A 26,859-nucleotide genomic window follows, 5' to 3' on the forward strand; every position below is an offset into this window, starting at 1 on the left:
ATATAATGAAATAAGGCCTCCTCATTGTTTTTTTAATCTCACTTTTAAAAAGACTAATCATTATTTGGGACTTTATTTTGGTGGGTTGTTTTTTTTTTGGGTTTTTTTTTTTTTTTTGTTTTTTTTTTTTTTTATTTTATGTGTGTGGCCAAAGCCTGTAAATTTCACAAGCTTTGTCCTGGCACAAGCAGAGGATCTGCATGTGTTATAATGCACATAACTCACATTTTACATAAATACACTATTGCACTGAAACAAACATGATATGTAGTGCATAATATGGGCCTGGTCTAAAGGCCATTAAAATCAATGAAAATATTTCAAATTAACTTTTATAGCCTTTAGATCAGGCTCTAAATGGGCAAATTACAGTTATGGAGTTTCCCATTTACATACCTGTGTGCTGCATTTAATGTATTTTATGGAATTGAAATTACTTGGTCCTCTTTTTCATGCTTTTTTAGGCTAAGAATTTGCCAAGGGCATCAACAGCAGTTTTCCCAGGCTCCAGCACAAGGATTATGTAGTCAATCCACAAATGACTCAAATCTTTGAAGAAAAGGACATGGTTATCAGAGAGGCTTTGACGACAGCAAGGACGGGAGTGCTATCTGCCTTTTTCCATCAGAGATTCCCATTCCCTCTCATTAACATACCCCGGACATCAGCACAGCCATCGGCCCCAGGGAATCGCTTCCAACTTTTAAGGGAATATTCACAAGACCTCGCCCCTGCGTTGTTTCAGACAGATCAAACCAGCTTTGCCTGGTGTAAGGTGAGAAGAAAGGCTGGGGCACAGCAGCATTAGGGGAGGGATTCAAAGGTTGCAGGGAGTTTTCAAACCCATTGTTACATCTTGGTAATCTTTCTTCCTTTACAGGGTTCTGCAATCCCACTGAGGATGTGATGTGAAAGCTGCTGCTGCTGTAAGTGGGGACAGGAGATGCCTCTACCTGCTCTCTCCCAGTGCCCTGTAATGAAAAATGCTTTTGGAGCAACACTGGAAATAAGCCATCAAAATATCTGATTAAACCTCTTAGGAAACTCTCACTAATCACCTTCTCTGCTCTTGATGGAATGTATTTATGCATTATAAATATACTTACTGTGTGTGTGTGCTCCATAAATCACACCCAGCACTTGTATATGATGTATAAGCACATTCTATGGAACACACACAAATACAGATGCCAAGCTCCCACAGAGTTCATCACTGGAAAGTGTTTGAAGGATCTGATCCTTAATATTTAATGAGCAAGATGCTATTTCCTTCCTCAGCTTTTATCTCTGGTTTGGCATAGTCATTAAATTTGTTGTTTCCTTGCGAGATTATATAATTTATGACCTAATTTTAGACTTTTGTGTAACCGCGTTGAAACACTCCTGGCGTATCCTGATTTCTTCACACAGAGTGTTCCAGCATCAGCCACCAGCTCCAACACGACTTCTGTGAGCTGCCTGTCAGCAAGGAGTCACAGGCATGAAAGGAGAGCAGCCCAGCAATATTCAGGCAGCACTAGAAGATTAGTTTGTGGGGGGTTTTGCCCTGCAAAAAATACGATTTAGCAGCATTTCCAAAGCTGTCTGTGGTGCTGGCAGGAATCCCCAGCTGAGACAGGCAGCACCCAGCAACTCTCACTTGCTGGAAATATTTTCATGCTTCTGACTTTCAGACTGCTCTGGGAGAGCAGCCTGCAGTGCAGGGAGGGAGTCTGGAGGTGGAAGGATGGCACTCGGTGCTTCAAAGCCACTGCCAGCCCCTCACCCTCTGGAATTTCCCCCCAGCACCAGCCTGGCTGCTGGGCTGATTTTTGGCTGCACAGGGTGTTGCTGGATAACTCCAATATTAATTTTTCTGAAGCTGCAGCCACATTTTTTTGGTTCTTGCTGTGTGTCCAGAGTAATTCAGAGATGCTGTAAATAGTGCCATGAGCTTCAGTTATTCTGTCAATTTAAACCATATTGCTGGGACCAGTGTTTCATCAAATTTAATATATTGGCTGTTGCATTAATGCACCTAGAGAGCATTTTATCCTGGTGTTCCATGGGGAAGTGGCTTGTGGTTGAGGCAGGATTTGATGTTTCCTTTGTGCCTGTGGTGCTGTTTGGAGGAGTTTTCCTTTTTCTACTTTATCCTGAATATCCAACAGGGGTGGCAGGGTTGGGGTGCTCAGATCAGCAGCAGGAACACAAGGGACACCCCTCTAACACAACTTCGTGTACAGGGTGAGGAAGAAAAAAAAATCCTCATGAAAAGGGGACATTAATTCTTGGATTAAACAAAATTGGAGAGTTTGTCTCCTTGGCTTTAATGGAGCAGTTCCAGGAAAGCAGCAGAGAACAAAGTGTTTTCAGTATCACATAATTCAAGAGTAAAATCGTAATTCCAATTACCATTGCAGGCACTTCTGGCCTTGGGAAACCTATGCTAATATTTATTATTATATGATTGACCTCTGATTTCTTCATCATTTACATTAGCAACCCTGATATTCTTAGTAACATCCTTTAAATCATAGAAGCAGGTGGCAACAGTGCACGATGAAGTCACATCCTGCAGACTTTTTATTTACTTAGTCCCTTTTTTCCTGGTTAAATAACATTGTGAGATGCAGAATCTCACCTCCACGGGGCCTCTAGGGGTGTATAATATAATCATGGAATGCATTTTCTATAATCTCACAAAATGAGTCCATCCTATCACAGGTACAAACAGTTTTACAAAGTCAGTATTTCACTCCTGTCATTGCCTGACATCATCTTCCACACAGCACAAGAAAATATTTGCTTGGCTCTTTGACATGAATTGCCACAAATCCTGTGGAACAGAAACCAAAAAGTGAGAATTAAAATGAAATAACTTGACTTAATAAATTTAGCCTATTTTCTCTGTGCTGCATTTAGATGTCAGATGATTTCTTATAGTGTTTGGGATGGACATGGACACCTCCAGTCCCTGTTCTTCAGGGAGGTGCCTACACACAGATCACAGAGTTGCCCAGAATACCCAAAGCTGGAATCTGATCCTCTTCTCCATAATTTAAATATTTTCTTTGCATAAGTGAGCATTTCTCTGGATGAATTAAGACACTGCATTAATTTTCCAGGTGCAGGTGAGGTGCCAAGGGCTCCCTGAGGCTTCTCACTGCCTTCAGCAGAGTTGATAAAATTGTATGTATCCACAAAGAGACTGATTTTTTTTTTTTTTTTCAGATTTTTCTGGGGATGAGTCAAAAAGTTTAAATTGTCTATCTCTCATAGCCTCTGCTCATCTTCCTGCCTTGGTGCAGCTCCTGCTGCTGTTCCCTTCCAGAGAGCACAGCCAGGGGCTTTTCAGCATCTCCTGGGGAAATGTTCCCCGTCTGTGGAGCTGGGGAAAGAAAGTGGCACCAACCCGGAGAGGGCTGTCCTTGATCATCCTTGTCCCTCATCCATCATTTTTTTTACCGAAATTAGATTCCTCTGAACTTACATTGCCCTGAAGGGTTTGCCTGACTCAGCAGGTGACAGGACTTGGGATGTTCCAGATACATTTTGCATCATTTGGGACAAATCTTTAAGGTTTGAGAGCCTTATCCAGTTGTCAAGATTTTGCATCATTTGGGACAAATCTTTAAGGTCTGTGAGCCTTATCCAGCTGTCAGGCAGGTGAGTTGTCTTCCCCTCTCTGGACTAAAAACACCCTTTGATTTCGGGGTGTCAGTGAGGGAGCAGGGTCAGAGCAGCCCCAGCTCCGGCTGCTGGAGCTGTCAGTGTGTAATAACCACCAGCAGCTCCTGCGATGACACGAGCCCCAGCCAGGCACCAAACACCTGCAGGGAAGCTCCTCGGGCGAAATTCCCCCTGGCTCCAATCAGGATTTTTCCGGAGCAGGGACCGCTGGCTGCGCTCAGGGCGATCCGCCCGCTCCTGCCTGAAGAGGCACTTCTAATCGACTGCTAAGAGACTTATTAGCAATGTAAAAAGGAATTGCGAGCAAGGAAAGTATTCTTCCTGGCTGAAATGCGCTTTGTAAAATTAGTTTTGCTGACAGGAGTAATTGGGTTAAACTCCTCGTGACTGTGGGTGCTATTTGTTGCCCCTTATCTTACCCAAGCAAAGGGTACCAAACTCTTTGAACTTTGTAAATAATTGTTTCCGAAGTGCTGGATTTTTTTTTCTCTATATAAATTCTTTAGAGAAAAGCTGTTTTCTAATCCATTCTCTGCCAATGCTTTTACAGCCTTTTCCCACTCTTGATTTCTTTTCCCTCTTTAGATTTGAATATTTCTTAGATATTATAAAAATCTCTTTTAAGGGGGAGTGCAGAGCTTTTGCACAGATTGGGAAAATCATTCATAGAGCTTTAAGAAACTGGCGAGAGAGAGAAAAAAGAATCAAATAGAAGAACTTTATCGTGCCCTGTGGCAGATGTTGGGCTGTGGTGTGATGTGTGTCCAGAGCCTGCCCAGTGCAGGCTCCTGGACTTCAGTCTGGATTTTTCTCACTCCAGGTTCCTGAAGAGGGAGGGGGTTGGATCTTTCATTCCTTCTGAGCTGAACCAGACCCGGGATTTGCTCTCCCTCACCAAACCCACCCTGACATTGCTGTCTCCCTTCTGTGCTGAGGAGAGGGGCATCTTTTTCTTGCAAACACAATAATTTTTTCTCAGTTTTATTTCACTTTTGTATCCACAGTAACAAACATTAATGCAGAAACAGGACAGAAACTGTCCCAGAATGTGCAGTGCCAGAGCCTGCAGGAAACCCATAAACCTGCAAAAACCCAGGCCAACACAGGGATGTGGGAAAACTGAAATGCAGGAAAAGCAAGACATTATTTTCTCCATCATCCTGGAAAGCTGTATGTGAATTCTTTCAGTTATCTGCTATTTATTTATTTACTTATTTTGGCAAAAGACAAATAATGAGAAATACCAATGACAGATTCAGAAGCCGAATGTTTCACCCCGACTCCCTCCACGGATCAACCTTTCTGCTCATCTAAAACAAGTATTAGTGGGTTTATGCTCTTCTTGTATTCTCCTCCAGGGAAATAATATGAGGGAAATAATCCCTGAGAGGCCCAGCTGGAATATTTCCTTCTTGTCTTCAAGCAGTGACTCAGGTCTTCCTTGATGTTAGGGGGCTCCCATGAAGAGTGATCTTCCCTCCTCCTCCTTCAAAGCCAAGGGTTTCAGGTCTTGGATGCCACCAGCAGACCTCCAGGTGCTTGCATGATGGTCTGTTCCCTGCCCCGCCTGAGGCAGGGAGGAATTTAAAATTTAGAATCATGGAATCACTAAGATTGGGAAAAAACTTTAAAGTCATCAAGTCCAGTTGTCAACCCAGCACCACCCCCATGTTCACCACTACAGCAAGTCCCCAAGTGCCACATCCACAGGTTTTCTGAGCACTTGTTGGGCTGGTGAATCCATCACTGCCTTGGCTAGCCCATTCCGATGCTTTACACCCTTTCCATGAAGAAAAATTCTCTAAAATCCAACCTGAGCCTCCCCTGGCCCAGCCTGGGGCTGTTCCCTCTCCTCCTGTCCCTGCTACCCCCTGGCTGTCCCCTCCTGTCAGGAGCTGTGCAGAGCCACAAGGTTCCCCCCGAGCCTCCTTTTCTCCAGGCTGAGCCCCTTTCCAGCTCCTCAGCCTCTCCTGGAGCTCCAGACCCTTCCCAGCTCCATTCCCATCCTGGACTTGCTCCAGCTGCTCAAGTTCTCTCCTGCAGCGAGCGACCCAACACCACCGCAGCATCCGAGAGGGGCTGGAATATTTTGTCCCTGGGAAGAAAAAAACCAACAAAAACCCTAAAAAAAAAAAAAAAAAAGAAAAAAAAAACTAAATAAATCTCGGCTCCGGGCTGCCTGGCCAGGAGGAGCTGCCGGGGTGCGAGCCGCGCTGGCCCCGCGCCCTCCGCACGCCCCGGCGCTTCTGCTCTGACCATTTTTGGCTCCTTTAGGCTCCTCCAGAGCTGCACGGAATATTTAATGCCCTGCACCGGGCTGCCGGGGAGCTTGAGTGCGGATTGCAAGGAGAGATCCTCTCCCTGCATCACTTTTTGTGCTGCTCTAATAATTTTCCTTCCTCCTGCAGCTGCTCTAAAGCCAGAAGAGCTCTGTCTATATTTGTTTCCAGGATGCCTTTTTCTCCTCTGCTTACAACTATAAAAGCAGCTTTTCATGCTCCAAATCAGAGATAAATGGAAGTCTCTGCTGAAAAAATAAAACACAAGGCTAATCAAATTGTGGCATGGAAGCAGCAGCCTTCAGCCAGTGCACTTTTGAGAGCAGTTTTTAGACTACATTTTTATTTTGTCACTCCATATGGGAAGTCAAACCCATGTGGTTTGGGAGAATGGAAGGTTGTGCTTTTATAGTGATCTCACGAACTATCCCAGCCCAGCTTTGTCCTTAAACTCGTGCTTAAATCCAATTGTCAGAGGTGGGACTGGAGGTTGTACCAGCACAATTCCCTCCTGAATGTAGAACTATTCTACATTTGTTCAACCAGTCTCCAGTTAACTCAGCTCTTCTTAGTTACAACTTTTCTCATTCTGCACCTTCCTTTTTTTCCTTTTTAATCTCTTCATCCCTGCCCCAATGTTCTGGGGCCCTGCTGGATGTGTTTGGTCCAGTACCAGCCAGGATGCCAAGCTGGGCATCCACAGCCATCACCCTCCTGCTCTTCACAGCAGATGTTGCTGTCTTCCAAATATCCAGATTTCATTAATAATGAAAATTTTGAGGCATAGGACTTCATTCTGTCCACAACACCTCGGCAAATTCTGAGTATGCTGATGGAGCAATAATTGGCTAGAAAAGGTATTTTTCTGTCATCCTAAATGTATAAAATTGGAAATGTATCCTCAGTGCTCATCCACCAGAATATCCACTTTATTAAGTGTTTAAAGTTTTTCGTGATACTGAACCAAAACTTATGTGTCTTTTAAGGATTTTTGTGGCATGGTTAAAAACACTGACAGGAAGTTTCTAACGTGGTAAATTTCAGAGGATCATTTTATGGGTTTTTCAATTGTAATCCTGGAGTTTCTTCCCTTTGCAGTTTTTCAAAAGGTGGAACTAAATAAACTCAAATGGCAGGAAGATGAAACTGGATGCTTTTATAGGTAAAACAGTGAGGAGAGGCTCAGAAATGTGGGTGATTTGGTTTGGTGGATGTGGTGGAATTGGGGTCAAGGTGGGAATGGATGATCTTGGAGGTCTTTTCCAAACTGTGATTTTGTGACTCTGTTATGTGAATTACAGATGCTCAGGGTAGCAAACACCCCGTGGAGCTGCTCTAACTTAGGGAAAAGTCTTTTCCTGTTTTAGTTTTGATTCCAGAGTTGTATTTAACCTCAGTGTAGAAGCAGCGTTAAGGAAAGAGCAGGACATTGGCAGTTAATGTTTTATGCTTTTTTTTCTTTCCTTAGGAAACAATTCTCCCATTTTTGAGAGGATAAAGTGCAATGGGAACAAGACTGCTCAGAGAAGAATTCCTTGGGACAGAAGGATGGGTAGCATGGAGATTTCTGAGATGGTTTGGATGTCACTTCCATCAAGTTGAAGGAATGTTATGCTAAAACTGTTCATCAAAACTGACCTCTTACGGATTATTTTGTTGGAAAGTCAAGAGAACAACCACTGATTTTTTCCCCAGGGCAGAGATTTTTTGTTAGAGGAGAAAATGAGAAAATAACCAGACCCCAAAAGAGGGGAAAGGGGAAAACCTGAGATTAGAGCAGAGAAAAGGTAACAAAAGAAATTTGATGAAGCCCTAATTGTATCTAAAATCCATGACTGGTTTGAAATCCAAGGAACTACTGTCACATTATTTATGACACATTATTTCTATAGTCAGAAAACCCTCATCTCTTGTATCCCACTTTCAAAAGTACAGTCTATTCCATTCTGAAATCCCCAAAACAAGGGAAAACACCTGGATTTATGGTGCTTGGGAGTATTGGAATTGGATGCAAGCAGCTGGGTTTTCCCAGGAATTATTCTGGAATTTTTGAGTAACACAAGTCCTGGCACAGGTGCTGGGGGGTGGTGTGGGTACAGGAGCACTGCCAGGTGGGCTCAGGATGTCACTGCTGTCCCTGGGTGTCCCTTGGCACACTGGAGCATCACAATCCAGGTAAATCCAGCCAGGAATCTGCAGTGGCTTCAGCAGAGCTGGAATTCCTTCCCAGTGTGACACAGGCTGGTGACATGGAGTGATGTCAAGTCACTGATGTAGAACTGGGAAGATTCCTTGTCATATAACTGATCCCACTGGGTTCCCAAATCTCCCTTGGGAAATTTTCTACCCAGTTTCCATTCCCATTGCAAATATATGGATAACATATTTAGGCATTATCCTCAAAAAAGTAAAGAAGCAATTTCTTTAAGAGATGGGTGCTCTGTAGAAGACATTTGTATAATTTTGCATTCTAAATGTGATTTATATTTATAAATAAATTTGCATAAAATCTCCAGCTCTTCATGTCATAGTTCTATTCTATCTTTAATTCAGATGCTCAAAAAATGTAAATTGTTTTTATAGCTAAATAAAAGCCATACAAAGCTTCCAGGAGAGAATAATGAGATACACATTGTGCCATGCAGCCATGATAAATCAAGCAGCACCATGGTTACAGCCAAAGTGGGAGGCCATCACAAACCAAGGAATATCAGCACACAGAGATTCCTTTGGTTTTGCAGACTGATCTGAACTGGGAGAAATTTATGACATGGGTTGGTAAGGGAAAATATTTACCTGCAAGTCAAACAGGCCACTAAAATGAGGAGGAACACTTGATTTAGGTGGTGGGGGTTTATTATATTTATTATACTATTTATACAATATATTTATTATACTATTTATACAATATATTTATCAGCCATACTTGGACCAGGCTCTGCATATATGCAAAATAAAGATACCGGAATTTTTGTAACGGAGGTGGGTTTGCCAATGAAGTACAGACTTATAAAATATAGTTTGGCCATGAGGATGGCATCAGAGAGGAGGGGTATTGGGATCCTTTCAGTCAGTAAAAGGCTCCAAATGCTGCAGATCTGGATTAACCAACAGATTAAAAACTGGGTTCCCCTCATCAACAATTAACTCAAACATGAGGAGATAATTATCCCAAATGAAGGTGTGAAAAACCTATGTGATGGGAGTCATAGAAGGGTAAATAAAAGGTGCAGAAAAGGCTCAGCCTCCCTTCCTGATGAAAAGGCTCAAGGAATAATTTACCTGGATTTTCAAGAGGACAAACCTTGCATTCTGTGACTTGTCGTGGCTGATGCAGGTAGGTCTCATAATTCTCTGGTTTTACCTCATATCTGACAATGTCTCCCAGTACAACTAGGATTTTTTTTTCTGTTTGTTTGCTGCTGGAAATGTCTAAATCCACCCTGCTCTTCATGGCTTGTGTAAGATGCACTAAAGATGATTTTCACAGCACTGCTGATCTGTTTGCTGAGTTATGCTGATCTTGCTTTAATTAAGCTCAATATTAAGGTCAAACAGGGTCAGTATTAAGGTCAAACACTCCAAGAGTCACTTGATGATTTTGGAGGTCTTTTCCAACCCTAATGATTGCAGGTTTCTGAGAGTGGCTCTCCAGGAGCTGGGTGGCTGCTCCAAGGCCCTTTGCAGGAGGAAGGGTGCAGAAGAGCAGGAGTGATGGAGAAATGTGTCCAGTGTTTCTGGATGAGTGACCACAGGGAATTCTTGGACGAGGCAGCTGTGACAGGCTCTCCTGTAGAGCCTAAATTTTGCAGAATGTTTGTACTAGAATTTCCAATTTCATTTTATGGCCAAATGTGTACAGCCAGCCTGGGTGTGCTGGGATCTGCTGCTTTTCCCTTGGGGTTTCTTCTTCCACACAAAAGAAAAGAAGTGTGGCTTAGTGCTAAATTGTAAACTGGCACCAGCCAGGCCCCTGTGGGATTCTGAGCACCTCCTTGAGAGGTGCTGAGCTGTTTAAGCCCCGTGGACCCTCAGCATCCTGAAGGAGAGATCCCGTGGTGCTCGGCGTTCCCAGGCGCGTGGACAGCGGTGGCAGTGAATGGGGACAGCCCAAAACTCCCTCAAAAGCAGAGCTTTGTTCTGCTGAATTGGGCAGTGAATGCTTTGGGCATCCCAGAGAGCCTGGCCAGCCCTGTTGACTCCTAAGGACCACTCGTGTGCCTTAATTGAGGCAGTGCCTGAATGCTTTAACTGGGTGGGATCAGCGCAAACATCCCTGAATGTCAAGCTCTCTTCTGTGTCTGTTTTCTAAAGCTAATGACCACCAGGCATTAAAAACCCAGTTCTGGGTTTTGGAGATGCTGAGGCATCTTGTTTCCTATTTGCAAAAGTGAATGCCTTCACCTTATAGTAAAATGTCTTTACTTCCAAGACGTTGGAGCATAGGAAAACAGAGTGCTGCACACTTAATGCCCTCAGAAGTTTTCAGCTATATTAAAATGTCCATAACTTTAAGAAAAAAACCTAAATAATGCTGCTTAGAAATATTTAAAAACAAAAAATCACACTCAGCAGACAGCTCTTATGACAAGGCTCTGCCCAGAGTGAATTTTTATGCTTGAGTTATAAACCCTTGAAAAATGGGGATCCTAATACAAAAGCTGACACAGCTTTAACTAAAGCAGCTCTAGTAAGTGCTGCTATAATTATTTGCTCATTAATTACAAATTTTGCAAGACATGAGAGTAACACAAATTGGAAAATAGGAATAATTATCAGTAATAACGCCACAGAAGCTGGACACATTGAAAGTATCTTCCTCTTTAAATTTAATAATAGCAAGACAGCTAGAAAACTAATAAGAAATACATAATTGAAAATTAACCTTGCAAATCTGCTGTTAATAAACCATGGTACTCTTGCACTACAATAATTTTACACAGCCCTTAATTTGCATTTGAAGTGTTATTCCAGGTAATACTTTGTGCCTTCACAACAATTAATGTGTCTTTGAATTAAAACAAAAACACCAAGGTTGGATTTGGGATGGCTGGAGAGGAGGGAATGGTTTATCCTGTAGTTTTTAGCAGCTTGGAGCTGGGATGGCTGGAAATCAAATGTACAATGGGGATTTTTGTGCTGGGATGCCTCAATGCTGTTTTGTTGTTGTTGAATCCGGGCATTGTGGTGTTCCCTGCTTTCATCCTCCCCTTGTGCAATCCACCACTCGGGCTCTCGGATCACTTGCACTTTCTCATCCTCCGAGGTGTGAGACTCGACTGCTCGGGGATGATTTAAACATGCAGGGCACAGGGAAGGGGGAGTGTGTGCTCCTTGAGCTTCCCTGCTGCAGCGCAGGCTTTCAAGTGGTTTTCATGGATCTGATGGGGGCAGTGCTGGAGGCACTGGGATTTGCTGGGCAGGCAGAGTCAGTGCAGCCCCTGGCTTAATGAGAGGAGCTGCTGGCACCTCGTGCCTGAGGTTTTTTCACCACTCAAAGGGAAGTGGCACTTCCTTCTGAATGTTTTATATCTGTTAGCAATTGACAAAAGGCTCCAAAAATCTTAAATCAATCAATTTGCATGTAAAGATGAAGAGAATTGTTTACTCAAAACGCAGACTGAGTCAACTGCTCTTGCTAAGTATCTCCCACTCACAAAATAAACCTGATATATATCTCTGCCTGCACAGAAAACTCGGAGCCAAGAAGTGTTTAATAATTTTGGAGCTCATATCTAGTGAGCTCTGAGTGCTCAGCTGAAAGAAAGGACAGATTCTGGGAAAAAAATCATGCCTGACAGCAGACTTGTATTATATTGCAATACTAATGGCAGTGGAGGTATATGCAGGCACTCAAAGTTGTGTATGACCAAGCAGCTTTAACAAAAATAAAATAAAAATAGAAAAAATAACCCAGAGACCTCCAGTGTTTGGCATCAGAGAGGAGGAACATTGTACACAAACAATTGGGTTAAGAGTGTGCACTCCAAACAGGGTTTCTGCACAATTCCAAGCTCCATCAAGGGCTGCATGTAAAATGTTGGCTTCTTTGTGCAAACCCACAAATCCTGGGGAAAAGGCCACGTGGGGTCAGCAATTCAGCTGTTTGCCTGCTCACTTTATGTAAGAGGTTAGCAGCAGTGTGCTTTTTGTCCCTAGCCAGCAATAGCAGGAACAGCTTGGTTCTGAGAGCGCTGGGGCTCCCCTCGTCGTGCTGGAGAAGGGGTCCTGAAATAAACCTTGGATGGGGATAGCCTTTGATTTGACCTCTTCTGCATTTATCTGGCTGTGTGTGTTCGACTCCCATCGCTCCCCTCAGCCTGTGAAGCTCAGACACCACCAGCACAGGTATTTTGCCTTCGTTTCAGTGTGTTTCAGGGGTTTTCAAAAACATGGCAATGTGGGAAAAGAAGGAATTTTGGGTGCCTGAGCTCTTCCCCTGGAGGAGTTGGATGGAAAGCAAACCTTCTATCTGCTCACAGCCCCTGGGTGAAATCCCAGCAGCATCCCAGGTCTCTGTGGCTTCAGCCCAAGGAGGAGGGAGAGGATTTCCCCTTCCAAATACCTTTGGAATCTGGTACATAGTAAAAAAAAGAAAATTGAAATATTTCTTTACAATCTCTTCTGTTTTGGGGCAAAGCTCTTGAGCAGTGGAGTAGATCTTGTTTTAGGGTGTGAGACTCTGGCACAGGTTGCCCAGAGAAGTTGTTGCTGCCCCATCCCTGGAAGTGTCCAAGGCCAGGCTGGACAGGACTTGGAGCACCTGGGACAGTGGAAGGTGTCCCTGCCCATGGCAGGGTGGATTAGTTGGTATTTAAGATTCCTTCCAACCCAAACTATTCTGCGATTCCATAATTTGTGTGAGCTCAGTGCGACCAAGCTTGAACTTGCTGATGTGAAGGAGGTTTTGGTTGATCCATTGGGATTTGGGAATGGAAGAGAGCAAGGATGGGAGTCCTCAGCTTAACCCTGGTGAGGTTTGACCACAACATTTGTGAATGTAAGAACTGATGGTAAGAGCTGACCAGGGAACGGCTGTGGAAGGCTGGGTGGATAAACCTGCACTTCCACAGATGTCTGTAGATCCTTCTGAGAGTTCCATGCAGGCTGAGGGAGTTCTGGGGCTGTGCTGGATTTGGTGTGGCAATCTCAGACACCCCATGGCACCTCTTGGGCAGAGACAGCCTTGAGATAGAGAGGAACAGGGAATGGGCAGCCACAGAGCCAGCCTTGGGGAAAAGGAGATGGAAAACACCCTCTCCTTCTGAAAACCAGCAGGTTCAGGGAGAAATGTGCCTCTAATGCAGCTCCTGAGGCTGCCTCTGCCAGTGAATCCCAATCAGTATTCTGTTCATCCTGCTCTCTCAAGGAAAGACATAAAGGAGCAGCATAGCCAAAAGGAAGCTATTTTTAGAAGGTGGAGAGATGATTTTTTCCCCCCCAAACCATTCTGCTGTTATTTATGTTGCGTGGTTCTGGAGTTATTTATTTCGGTGGGAGTTGATGCAAAGTGGGATGGGGTTTAATGTGTGGAGGGATGGTGAAATCCATCCTACAGCTGTCCTTGCTATTTCAGGGCTGGCTTTGAAAGTCTTTCTAACCTGCAAGTTGAAAGGTGGCTTTTTGGATGTTATCAAGGTATTGCTGGTGGCCAGGGGTGTTTGCTGTCCCCAATGCCTCCAACTTCCAGTGCACTGCCCATTCTCCTGTGGCTGGCACTGCAATATATTCTAACCTGGCACTCAAGCCACCCATATGCATTTTTAAAACACTAAAAAAGATCATTCCAAGTGTGCTCCAAGGTAAAAATAAAAGATGTTAACACTTTTCATCGATCAAAGCTAATTTATGCAAACTGGGCTCTGCTGGCAGCTGCAGCAAGGTATAAATGGTGACATCATGGAGCGTGAGCTCTGCCAACCTGGGTTAGTGCTGCGATGACAATGGAGTGATTTAGCTATTATGAGCTCACTTAATATTTCATATTAAAGGGGAGCCTAACCTGCAGCTCAGGGTTATGTGAAGTGCACGTTGTGGAGTTGTTTCAGAACAGATTTTGACACAAACTTTGCAGTTGGGGGAAATGTTTGAGTGACACACATATTGCATATGCTGCTACTCTGCAAGGCTGGTGAAAATCCTTTCAGAAAGGAAAACTTACTGGGGAATGTTTTCTATTTTCTGTATATGTGTGCATGTACATAGACACATGCACACCAAAGGGTGGAAAATCTGGAATGTTGTCTTAAGCTTTCTGCTATGAAATCATCACAGGAGAAGAAAATCACTTGGATCATACAAATATAGCTGCAGTTTTTAAATCCCAAACCCTGTCACTCTCACAACAATGACAACAAAATACTGTAGATGTGATGGGTCATGAGTTTGAACTTTTAACACCAATTTGAGATTCCAGCCCCTTTTACAGAAACAGTGCTGAAGTGACCTCCCATTCAGTGAGGAAAGCACTGCAGCTGGTCTGAAAAAACATCAAGTAAAGCACCAGGAAAAGAAAACTTGTTGTAGTTGATGCTTTGGCTCCCCAGGTTTTCAGCTGATGAGAGAGGATGTGCTTCTCTCCAAGCCTCAGTGGCAGCCCTGCACTGAGCCTGGGAGCCCTCTGTTGCACTGCTCATCTTGCTTTTAAAAAATTGTATTATTAATTGTCAGAAAATTGGAATTACATTTGGAATGACTAGTTTTCCTGCTTAGTGCATGATGAGAAGAGGCAGAATTTAGGCTGAGTGTGTTGGTGAGGAACAATATCCAAGATAATTGTGTCCAGGCTGTAAGACAGTGACAAAAGAGCAGGTGGGGACTGATATTCTTCCAGTTAAAACCATAGGCAGGATGCTTTTATATATTTGGGATTAAATGCAGGGGTTGTAGCAAGGATAACTTGCTAACCTTGGCTACTGCAACAGGAGGTTGGGACAGCTGAACCATGGGAAGGTTTTCCTATTTAGGTGGATTTAGCCACTTTTCAGACTCTTTAAATGACAGGAAGGAATCCTTTAGGATTATCCTAGGAATATGGTGATATTTGCACCTGCAGTTTAAGTCTAAGACTGGCAGTTTCATCCTTGATGACCTTAAGGACCAGGTTTGCTGCTCTTTTTGTTGGCAAGAACAAGGACAATGAGTATCCCAGAAGAGATGTGGCCAAGCCCTGAGCCTGCAAAGTGCCTCAGTGTCTGGAAAAATGACTTTTTTACCCTCTAAGTCTCTTATGTTCATCAGTGTCACAAAGCCAGGACTGGTTGCACATTGTTGACCACCAGCAGCTTGTGTTTGAAAGCAGATTTTGGGGGTTGCTCTGCATGTCTGAGACATTTCATATTTAGGGAAGGTGCTAATGTTTTCTGCATCCACATTTGAGGCTGTTTTGCAACATCTTCCATAGCAGTGAAATGACTGTGCCACTGCTGTGGACACTTATCCAAAGCAATCATTATTAGTGCAAATGTTTAAAATGTAGTGGCACAAGAAATATTCATCAGTATGATTCTTGAAGTTGCATTAGAACAAGACAAGTGCAAATCCAGAATTGTAGGATTTTTAGTTATTTAAATGCTACTTTAGGATCTTTTCCTGCCCACAATGTATTTCGTTACAGCTGATTGAAAATTTTATGGTTTTTCAATCAGAATTAGTTCAAGCCACTAGAAAACATCCTTTGTCCCTGTATTGATAGGAACGCAGTATTCTCCTTTCTTCCTGTTTGGCCTCCTCTGCCCTGGATGCAACGGGAGTAAACACAGTGCAAGGATTTGTGTTCCAACAAAGAAGAACAATTGCAGCAGTGTTCAAATTCACAAGGTTTGAGGATTGTAACTGGAGTTTATTTGAGAGTGGGGGGAGGAAATGTTTATCCCACTTCAATTTAGAGGCTCTCCCTTTGCCTTATCCCTGCTTATCACAGAGGGACAAGCGTTCTTTCCTGTAATGGAAATAATTCCCATTCTATTCCAAAAATCAGCCTAGAAGCCGTGGGATCCCAGGAATAGGCTTCTCCCTCTAGTGGCAGCAGAAAGCGAGATGCAGAACTCTTGGACCAGGTAGTTTATTTTTCTTTTTTTCTCCTTTGGGAAATCATATGAGGTAAAAGAGCTGCTGTTTATTTACAGCTTCAAAGGAATATTAATATGGTACAAAATATCTGCAGCTGCCTCCTGGTTCTCTTCAGTCATTGAAATGCCTCAAAACCAATACACTGAATGGTGTTTCTCTAATTTTTAAGACCTTAAGGCTCAAAGTACAACAGAGACAACTTGAGAAACACAAATTCTGGTTAGTTTGGTGTCCTGCTATTTCCTTGTGGCAGAATAATGGAGCAGACACTGTGCTTGGGAATAAGTGCTGGAATCAGTTCAGCATCCCTCCCTGCAAAGCCTGGCACAGGACAGTCTGCAGAGAGGGAGGGATGGGGATATTCAGAGAACTGCATTGGGGAGTGTTTGAACCATATCTGGGGCTAATGTGTTTATTTGACACATAAAATGCAAACCCACATGCCCACAAGGACTAAACTGCCCTTGCACCTCTGTAGGGAAAAAAAATTTGTATCCATAAGCAGGAGAGGATGAACACCAGCTAAAAGTCAAATAATAAAGTGTGTCTGAGAAGAAGGTGGGTTTTGTAAGGAATATTAAATAAGCCCAGTGAACACAGAGAAGCTGTGGCTGCCCCTGGATCCTGGCAGTGTCCAAGGCCAGGTTGAATGGAGCTTGGAGCAGCTTGGGAGAATGGAAGGTGTCCCTGCCCATGGCAGGGGTGGGATGGGATGAGCTTGATGGTCCCTTCCCACCCAAACCATCCTGGGATTCTATAAAGCCTACCACCTCTTCTGTCCTATTTCTGCTTTCCATCTCTGATGGTGCTTTAGCTACCCAAGAAGAACATAAACCCAACAATATTTGTTTTAGATGAGCAGAAAGGTTGAACTGTGGAGGGAGCCGGGGTGAAACATTTGTCCCTGGTTGTCTGAATCTGTCACTGGTGTTTCAGTCCCCATGACTGGTGAGGATTTCAGTGTACACTCTCACTTTAATAGACTACATGAAGGAAAGGTGGAACCAGCATCTTAAATTCAGGGAGAATGTGTCCTTCAAGCTCTGGTGCTGAAAATAGTGTTGAGCCAAAGGATGTTCTGTTATCAACAGAAAACACAAGACACCCTCATCCCCCATGTGCAGCTCAGGCCCCCTTTGATGTGGGGCTGCAGCAGAGCTGTCCTGGGCTGGTTTGGGGATGGAACTTGTGCAAACTCCTCTGTGTCCTTGGGAAGCTCCACCTGGCTCTGCCTTGGGAAGGCCTGAGGAGGAAAATGTGGCCAGGATCTGCAGTGACATTATTACATCCTTGGGACATAGGAAAGGTCTGCCTGACCTGGGGGTGACATGAATTAGTCCAGGAACTGCAAAGTCTTCCATGAGGGAGGAACTTGGTGACTTCAGAGTGCAGTGCAACCTGTGCTCCTTCCAGCTGGGGTTGGTAATTGTCAGGGCAGCCAAATTCCAGCTTCTTTCTTCCAAAGTTAGTGATATTTCTTGTGTCCTTTCTGAGGGCTGTTTCTCTGGGGCCTGCTCCATGTCAGGACCCTCTGGGGAGAGGATGTGGCACAGGAATTCTGGCAGGGCTCTAAGGGATGGTGGTGGCTGCCTGGGCTCACCCAGGCTGGGAGACCTTGTCCAAGGGTTGTGTTTTCCTCTCTCCTGATCCTCAGGACCAGCTCACCTTGTTCTGGTGTTTGCCCAAGAGCTGCCTGGGGGCTCCTAAGGACAGAAAGCTCTCTGGGATTTATTTCTTCCATGCTGCCTTCTGTGAGATGGTCTCACTTTTAGTTACTTTCCAAATCACAGAGCAATATTTTAGGTTTTTAGCACTGCCACTTCTTTGGGTAACACCTTGTCCTGACTCTGGCAGGTACCTGGGCTGCTTTTCCAGCTTCTTGTTTCCTCCCTGGACCTGAAAACTGTTCTAATTTTATTTTACCTCCCTGTAAAGTTTCTTTTCATTTGCTGCCTTTGCTTTTCTTATCGCTTTTTATGCTCTCAACTTCATTATGCAATTGTTCCAACCCTGCTCTGTATTTGATGTTTTATAACTCGTGTCTGCCTTTTCTTCCACTGTTGATTACTTTTACATTTTGATGTTCCTTCACACTGGCTTTACAGGGGAAAAAAAATAGAAAAAACAACTTGAACATTCCCTGTGCAATTACTGGGAGGTGGCACACACAACCCCCGGGCATACATTAATTTATCTTTGAACACTTTCTATTTCCTCTGTGTCCTTTCTCTCCCCAGCTTTATCATGTTGAATTTCACCCTGCACTTACTCTCCCAACTTTGCTCTGCTAAAATCTAATCTACTTGTTTTCTAACTTCTGGTTGAACATTAATCCTGGTGAAATCCTTAAGGGCTGAGCCCAGAGTCTCCCCCACACTCGCATCCACTCATAATTGCTGGTGCAGGAGCCTTGCTCAGGAATTATTCCTCACAAAAAGCCACCTTCTTCCCAGACATACTCCAGATGAGGGAAAAAATACATGGTGGGACCCCCTGCACAGTAAAAAATTATTTTTCCCCAGATCCCCAGGTGTTGCTCACATCCTCTCCCCCTCTTCAGATTTGTCTTTCCCCTTGACTTGATCCCAGCTGAACATTTCAGCATCTGCCTGATTTTGAGCAGCTGGGACATGGGGCTCAAGTGCTGCAGTTCTGGTACTTCCACAAATTTCCTTAAAAAACAACCAACTTGGATTGCTCAGCAAAAAGTCTTCATGTTAATCAGCAGAAGTCTTGAAACACTCTGGATGAGCCCTGGACTTTTCTAGACCTGTAAATCTATTTTCAGGAAACCCCTGAAGGTTATTCCCATTGAAAGCACTTCTTTATACCCACATAAATTCCCAATGCATATAAAATTCTGTCAGGGTGGATACTTTGAGTGTGTTTGTCTTGTTCTTCCATATCTTTATCTAGTTCTTGTATTATATGTAATTAACACATTTAATACTGACTTTAATTGACCTCATCAATGTCATGGCTTATTAAGCTTTTTATCCTGTAATGCTCTTTTTTCCCCATCTCTGTAATGATCACATACATTTGTTTATCATAAATTGAGTGCATGTGTTTTGGAAAAATAAAATTGAAATGCCAAGTGCTTTTCAGAAATACTTTCAAGCACAGTAAAAGAGATACCTGGGTGTAGTTAAATTTTTATAAAGTGCAACATGAAAACATGCCTTTACCTTCATTGCTTTCTCTGTCTTCCACCTCCTGCCTTTTTTCCCAGAAAGGCAGCTGACAAAAATAAGAAGGAATATTTCTTGTGCTAAATGAAAACAACTTAAATCTCTTTTTATTTATTTGGTATTTAATCTCAAGTGGAAGCTTGCAATCAGAACCTGTGCTTTCTGTTCAAACTGGAAAAATATTCTTCACAAATAAGTGTTTGTTTGGAGGGGGAGAAAGCTCTAATTGTAACTGTTGGGTCTCACAATAAATATTTCTGTAGTGAATTTGAATTGATTAATCTGTCCCTTTTTTCAGTAAAGTGCAAAATCAGATCAGCTCCCATCTTGCTTATTTACACGGTCAGCTTTAATTTGTCATTAGTTCTATTGAGTAGCAAAGCTTTTAGTGCAGAAGATACCTCTTCCACTTAATGGATAATCATTTAGTGGAATATAATTTAAAAGGATTTATCTGGTCTCTCTGCCATGGCTGTAACCTAACCCCAGCATGATAAACTTTCTCCAGGAGAAGGATTAGCACTTTCTGGTGGCTTTTGCTTGGGAATTTGTTCAGTCATTAGTTCAACACCCAGCTTGGCCAAAGCACCCCGAGAGCTGCACTTGGGGCCTTGACACAGTGAAAGTGCTTCTGGCTTTGGCTGCACTTTGCATTAGACCACTTTGTGTCAGGTGATTCAGTAGGTTTTCAATCCAGATCCCTTCCCTGCATTATTTGGAAGAGCAGAGCAAGAAACTCAAGGCAGAGGGTAGGAGAGTTGGAAAGGTTTTGTGTGAGATGAGGGGCCAGGAGCTCTACCTGGAAAAAACAGGGAACACTAAATGAAAACGAGTTCTTGAGCAAGTTATGGGAAGAGACTGGACAGATCATGATAAGAATTTTGACTTGCAGTGGAGGGCCATGGGGGTAAGAGCTGGTTTTTCTCCAGAGCTGCTTTTCTGGGCACCAGAGCTGTATCCCCTCAGCCAGAGGGATGGGAATGTCAGCCCTCCCAGGGAAGCACCCTTAATCAGGGATGCAAGTTGCTGTAACAGTTTGAACTCCTAGAATCTGAAATGATGAAGAATCCTGACTTCAATCCATTTTCTTTCTTCCCCATTGCTGAGCTCTGGCACTCCTGGAAGGTGACAATGGTGGCACAGCAATGTTATGAGCTCCAAAACCAGGGCAATTCATCTTCATGGCTCTGCAGCACAGGGCAGGTGCTGTGACAGTGGAGTTTGCATTAAGTGAAGGTTTGACCCAGGAAAATCTGCAGCAGGGACAGAGAAGCACTATATAGGTCCAAGTATAACCTTTTTTCAGGGAGTGTGTGAGGATATTTTCAATGGTGTTTGGACTGATGTGCTGGGACAGTGACAGCTGAAAGCTGGACCTGGACTCACCAAACTAAAGCTTGGGCAAAAACTTTGAATTAATACATCATCAATAACTGAACAAGTGCAGCACTCCTCATCAGCATGGATTGACCTTGCTTTTAGTGCTAAATGTGAAAAAAGTCAGGCTTCCCAGGTCTTTAATTTGGTTTTGCTTCTTTTATCCTGGGTCTGCCTGGGTTCCAGAGCTGTCACCACTGTGGAATAAGATCATTCCAGCTCCTGCTGAAGCTCTGTCAGTAGGGCATGGCCAGGGTTGATGACAGATGTGACAAGAGGGTTTTGGTTGGGTTTTTTTTTTGAACCTGATGCTTTCCTCTAACTCTTCTATTCCCCTTATTGCTAAAAGAAGAGTTTTAAACTCCCAAATAGCAAAAACCAAACACCCTCTTCAAAACTCCATGTTGCATTTTTAATGATCTTTTATGGTTGTGTAATAATCCAAAGCAACATTTTGAAGCTTCATTTTTGGAAGGGATTAACAGGGACTGTTTTAATCTTTCCTGTAGTGTATAAACTGCTGGAAAGCAATCCAGCAATCCAGAGGCAGTTATGTTTTCACTGATGCCTGGAATTGAAATACTCGTTGATTTTTACTTTCTTTCTTTTGGCAACATTTCTACTCGAGGAAACAACTTGAGTGCAATCAATTAAAGAAAGGATCTGATTTGCTTTGTAATTGTTTTTCTGTCTCTATGAATGATGTAAGGGCATTTTGGAAGAATTTACTTCACCACTCTGTCTTTTCTAAAATAACAGGTTTACTGGTTGATTTATGGGTTGTTTGTTTTGTTTTTGTTGTTCTGTCTGTAGGTGAGAAAAAGGTTAATTTGCTTGAGAAATCATGTCTATGCCAGAGAAGGTCAACTTGTTCCATCATCGTGTTCTGCCATTGGAGCTGACCTCAACCTAAGCACGGCACTTTAAGGCAGGAATTAGACATCCTGTTTTTCTCCATGCTTTTCCCAGCATTTGTTTTCTCCTGTTGTCATAGTTTCTCAGAAAAGGCAGGAGGGTGTGACTCCCAGGAATGAATTCTGTTCCCTCTCAAGTCGCGTTTTTGACGTTGCGCTTCAAAAACTTCGATTTTTGCTGTGGCTGTGCCAAGCTGTGTCAGGTGTGACTGCCCACGAGCCAAAACACCAAGTCTATTTGGGAATGGTGTCAAAGGCAGGAAAAAACTGTGGAAGCACAAAGATTGGGAAAGACTGGGAATATTAACTTTGTCAAAGTGGATGTCCATGGATATCAAAGCATAGTGAGTCCTGGGGATGTCCCAGCTCCTCTTCCTGTGCTATTCCCATGATTTGCAGGATTCTGACCACAAACGATGGACCAAGGCATCCAAATCCTTGGATCCAATCCAAATCCAGAAGCTCCTGCTTCTTGGAGCCTGAATTCAACTCTTGTCAAGGGGAAATATTCTAGGGAGTGACTAAGAAAGATGAAGTAAACTCCCAATAATGTTTAGCTGGAGGGTTTAGGAGAGGTGGTGGAGGAAATGTTAAATCAAAATGTTTGATCAGTCTGTAGGATTCACTCTGGATGTGCCAGAATTCATGTTGGCGTCTCCCTATTTCCATTCTTATTCCAAAGTCACCAGAAGTTTGGAAATTGGCTTGGAGGTTGCACCTCTCATGCTAAATCTGGCTTGGGGAGGTTGTGCAGCTGGAGATTCATCTCCACCCAGACCCAACTCCCACAGTAGTTTTGGGAAATTAATGGGAATGCATTTTGTGACAGCTTAGTGATAAATTGATGGTTAAGAGGGTGTTGCCAAATTTGAGATACAAGTCAGCAGGAGTCTCTGTATGTGTGCAGTTTTGATGTGTTCTATGTTGTTTCCTGGAAGATCCACATGCAAGAAGAAGCAACTCAATAAATTAAGGGGTTTTTTTTCCTAGTAAGTCTCATACAGGGAGTGATACTTTGCTTTTGTGGATTTGCAATTGCTCTTAAGTTACCAGGGATGCTGCAGGGGGGACTGGAAAGAAAATAAGCTTTTTTTCCCATTTCTTTAATTGGATAAGAGTGAAAAATGTGATTGGAGTTTGTCAGCATGGAAACAAATGTCTGAATTTACTTGCAAGACTTCAATATCTTCAACCTTCCCAGGTATAAAACCCCCTGCAGTAAAAGGCATGTGCACAGGATTTTACATAATTTACTATTTTTGATGAAAAATCTCACCAAAGTGACACCTGAGGCACCGCATCCATTGCCCTTTGATAAGAGATGGAAGTTGGTCAGTCCTGCTCTTGACATTTATTAGTGCTGATTCCCAGGGCCAAGGAATGGCAGGAAGAGTTGGTTATACAGTAACTTCTGAACTGGAGGGGCAGAGCTAGTATTAAAGATCTTGGATTTGCTTTAGGCTTCCTGTACATCAATATAAAGCTGTGGTGGGCTCTTCATGCACTTGCAAGTCAAAACACTTCATAGGGTTGGGTTTTTTGGGGTAGTTTCTTGACTTTTTAAAAAAAATATTTTTCTCACAGTAGTTGTTAAAACATTTTTAGAATAAGTGCTGAACTGAAAACAAATTTGTGCATCCATTTTATATTTCGGCAATGCACAATAGTTGTTATTGTAGGTTTTACCAGCCTGCAGAATTGGTCTTGGCTTTCCCCTCCTCAGGGCAGATCATGTATCACGCCCTGTTTAACTGTCTGTTCAACAGACACAAGAAGAAATTTCACTTCTACAGAACAATCAGACCTCCCCCTGCCCTTGAGCCTTCACGGGGAGGATGTATGAGTTGGGATTTTCAAGTACATATTAAGAAGTTTATTGCCGGTGGAGTATGCATAGATCAATATTCAATATAGCTGTAAACACACGTCCTTCACATGGGTGCTGGATGCCCTTCCTTGGGCCTGCAGCTCCCTGGAACACTCTTACAGCAGGCCACAAACAATAAAACATCATCTCTCTGCCTGCCTGGCCCAGGGTTTGCTCAAGCAGGTGCTCAGAGGGGAGATTTTTACACTTTTGACCTATTGGTTTCACCTCCTAATTCATTTTTAACGTGAAATATTCAGGTGAGGAGAGCTCTTTCCCCAGTATTTTACATTGCTGGCATTCACTAGCAGCTGGTGTTTCCTCTTTGTTGGGGCAAAAACCAGATGAAGTGTCACATGTGGATCTTTGTGCTTTGCTGATGGAGAGAGCCCTTGGAAAACTCACCTGAACATCAGCTAGGGCCGCAGCTTTGATCTGTTAACTAGCATATTCCAAGAAAATTATCAAAAGTTGGACCATTCCCATCCAAAAAACCACAATAACTGCAGATCTTTGGGGGTAGGGTGCTCCCAACCCAAAAAAGGCTCTTTGTCTTGTCCCTAAAGTGAGGGCTACAAATCCTTCTCTGTTAAACTGAGGGGGGAGAATCTGGTTGGTAATAAAAGTTAAACTGCTGACTAAGGAATTTCTGCTTATTTTGCTGTATCTCATTCAGCTTGAGATTTTTTGAACTGGACAGGGAGTTTCCAGGGATCTGAGGGCTGTCATAGCTGAGAATTGGGCTTTTTATAATGCAGAAGAGTCTTTATTCAATTGTTTATCCTGTGTCAGAAGGGCTGTGCATGAGAACTAATTGCCAGGGGATAAAACTCCTGGCAGTTCCCACCGAACCCATGGCACATGCTTGAAGTGCCATCCAAGCCTAAACAGCACTCAAAATAAAACAGGGATTTGTTCCCTTCTGTGTGGATTTCCTGGTTTGAGATATCTTGTCAGGCTGGCAGAAATAATTATTACTGGGAGAAGATGGGAATTCTTCCCTGTAAGATTCCTCATTCATCCATTCGCCAGGAGAACAATTAATGACAACTCACTAATGGCTGCAACACTTGATTTTCTCTTTGCAGTGGCACGTGCAGTCCCAGGTTCCTGAGTGCTGGGTACTCCCTGCCTGGCCCCAATTACTTTGGCAGGGAGGATGGGATGCTGCAGAGCTTCCCCTGGCAAGGCAATTCCCAGCCAAGAACGGGTTGGAGCTGCTGGCACTGAAGTGGTGTCTGGGAGCAGCTCTGGGTAGTGGGAATCACTGCCTGGCTCCAGCAAAGGAAGAGCAGTTGAGGTTTTAGCTGTGTAATTAATTACCACAGATTTGGATGGGGAGAGGGCAGAGAATTTGGGCTTCAGGGCTGAGTGAAAATATCAGACACTTCCCTACTGACCAAATATTTCCTGTAAGATGAAACCAACAAGACCAAGAGACAGAAAGATGTTAAAAAGAAATATGGTCTAAAATTAAAATAAAGCAACATTTGCTCCATCCAGTTTCCTCATCGAGGCTTTTGCCCTGAGTCTGCAGGTAGAGCATGGGCTGGCATCAGTCTGTGATTTAAGGCTGGGAATCACCAACATTCCATGGTCTGTTTTACTGACCTGGTGGCCCAAAATCTGCAGAGCTGAGCTGGAAAAGCTCCTTTTGGTCAGTCGTGAGCCTTTTGTCCTGGGGCATCCACCAAGCCCATCACCAGGGCCGGGGGAATTAAACAGCACAACCCCAAACCCCCTCTCCTGTACCTCTGACATCTTGCAGAGATAAGAAACCTACTGACTTGGCTGGGACAGCACTAAATGTTTCCAAAATCCTGGTGGATAAATTCAGTATCTTAATATCAGAGGCGTTGGTGGAGGCCAGGATCTTGTCTTTCACGTCCACTGAAAATGTTATTTTTAGTGCATTACATCTTCAGACTTGAAAGGAGAAAAGCCCAACACTAGCTAATAATTAAGTGATTAACTGTAATAATATGCTGCACATTTTGAAGTGAGCAGTATAGGTTCAGATGAATCAGGAGTGAATTTATATATTAATACTTATTCAAAAGTGTGTTTTATGATTTAATTACAGTTCTAAAGGAACCAACCCAGAGAAGGAACATAATGCCCTGATGTTTGCATTATTCTTACACAAGAAAACATCCAAAGTTTGCCTGTTAATTAATGGATTCTGTGTAATTTATTTATATCTCTACTGCCTTTCCCATTGTGCTGCTATGGCTGATCTTGGGAAGCAGAGAGGGGAGACTGAGTTCAGGAAGGGATCACTCCTCATCCCAAAAGTGCTGCTGTAGCAGAAACAGCCTTTGATCCCAGAGAGATGGTTCTGAGATTTAGGACTCGCAGCGTTCCCATTGCTGAATATGTAATTTAGGTCACTGAACTATGTTTTGGTGGAAGATACTTATCTATTCCACTTCTTGCTGATGTCATGTGCTGGGAAATCAGATGTTAGAGTGCAAAAATACATGAGAGGCCAGGCTTAAAATGGCATAAAATATAAATGTCTCTGTGACTGGCTGCAGCTCCTGGTGGTGGTTGTTGGGGATGAGGGTCACATCCTTTCTTTTCTGCTTCCTTGTCCTGCTCCATCCAAACTCTGACAAAAATTAAAAAAAAATCTGGTTTATCTCTCCCTTGATTTTTGGTGCAGAAGAGGAGCAGAGAAGCCCCAGCCCACTGTCTCCTACTTTCTCTGCTCTAACTCCTCTGTTCAATTTGGGAAAGCTGAGAGGGTGTTAAATTCAGGTGTTTTCCCTGTATCTCCAACAGAGATGTTCACTACCTACAAGAAAGGTTAATTCAACCCAAAATGTCCCTCTTAAAGAGAATGTGGGTTTTAAAAGGTGTGTGGATACCTTGTTTTGAGAAGAATTAGTAAATCATGTCCTGGTTTAGTGCAGTCATGGCAGGCAGTGATGGTCTGTAGTTAAATTCTCCTCTCAAGGTTTGCTGTGTGCACTGTCAGCTACTTCTGTAGTTTACCAAACTATTTTTTTTTCCCCCTTCTCCCTCCTTCCCCTTTGAAATCCTCCATATTTTTACTTTAGGGAAATTGTTAACAGGGAGCAGGCTCGGAGGAAGATATGGAGGGGCTTATCTTAGTTGTAAAATTACTCAGAAGTTCAACTGATAACAGCAATGCAAATTTAAATAAGTAATAAAAACCCTCCAAACCTCACCCTTGGGTAACAAAAAGAAAATATGGCTCTGAGATAATTCATCAGGCAGTGCTCAGCAAACACAAAGAGAAAAATACATTTTTCCCCCCTAATTCTTTCAGGGTAGAAGAAAAAAAATCAGGAAGTTTTTCTCTTCCATCTATGAAATTTTAGCAAACCGTGACCAGTAAAGCAGTTGTGAGAAATATCAGCTACTCTTGCTAGCTAGTATTTGAAAATCTCTGATTTATAGCAGCAGCTGATGCCAAGATAGCAGCCTGGATTTTGCAGATCAATCTCCTGTAGCTGCTGAGA

General features: G+C 43.2%; 2 long non-coding RNA genes across 10 annotated transcripts in view; both read left to right on the forward strand.

The window, feature by feature from the left end:
- Window positions 1-8,466, forward strand: part of LOC135304268 (uncharacterized) — an 84,456-nt gene extending 75,990 nt beyond the window's left edge. For all 7 annotated transcript variants that reach the window (XR_010365702.1, XR_010365700.1, XR_010365699.1 and 4 more), the window contains 3 exons: window positions 465-775; window positions 881-926; window positions 7,420-8,466. This is a non-coding gene — a long non-coding RNA (uncharacterized LOC135304268). The remainder of the gene's footprint in view (window positions 1-464; window positions 776-880; window positions 927-7,419) is intronic.
- Window positions 8,467-8,878: 412 nt separating this feature from the next.
- The window catches only part of LOC135304269 (uncharacterized), a 139,021-nt gene continuing 121,040 nt past the window's right edge, over window positions 8,879-26,859 (forward strand). The window contains exons 1-4 of one of the 3 annotated variants that reach the window (XR_010365707.1): window positions 8,879-9,288; window positions 12,111-12,299; window positions 15,646-15,770; window positions 15,931-16,009. This is a non-coding gene — a long non-coding RNA (uncharacterized LOC135304269). Of the gene's footprint in view, window positions 9,289-12,110; window positions 12,300-15,645; window positions 15,771-15,930; window positions 16,010-21,403; window positions 21,895-26,859 lie in introns of those variants that run through there. The other 2 variants (XR_010365706.1, XR_010365708.1) reach the window with 2 other exon arrangements.

Source organism: Passer domesticus, chromosome 7, assembly GCF_036417665.1.
Source record: "Passer domesticus isolate bPasDom1 chromosome 7, bPasDom1.hap1, whole genome shotgun sequence".
NCBI classification, from domain to species: domain Eukaryota; kingdom Metazoa; phylum Chordata; class Aves; order Passeriformes; family Passeridae; genus Passer; species Passer domesticus.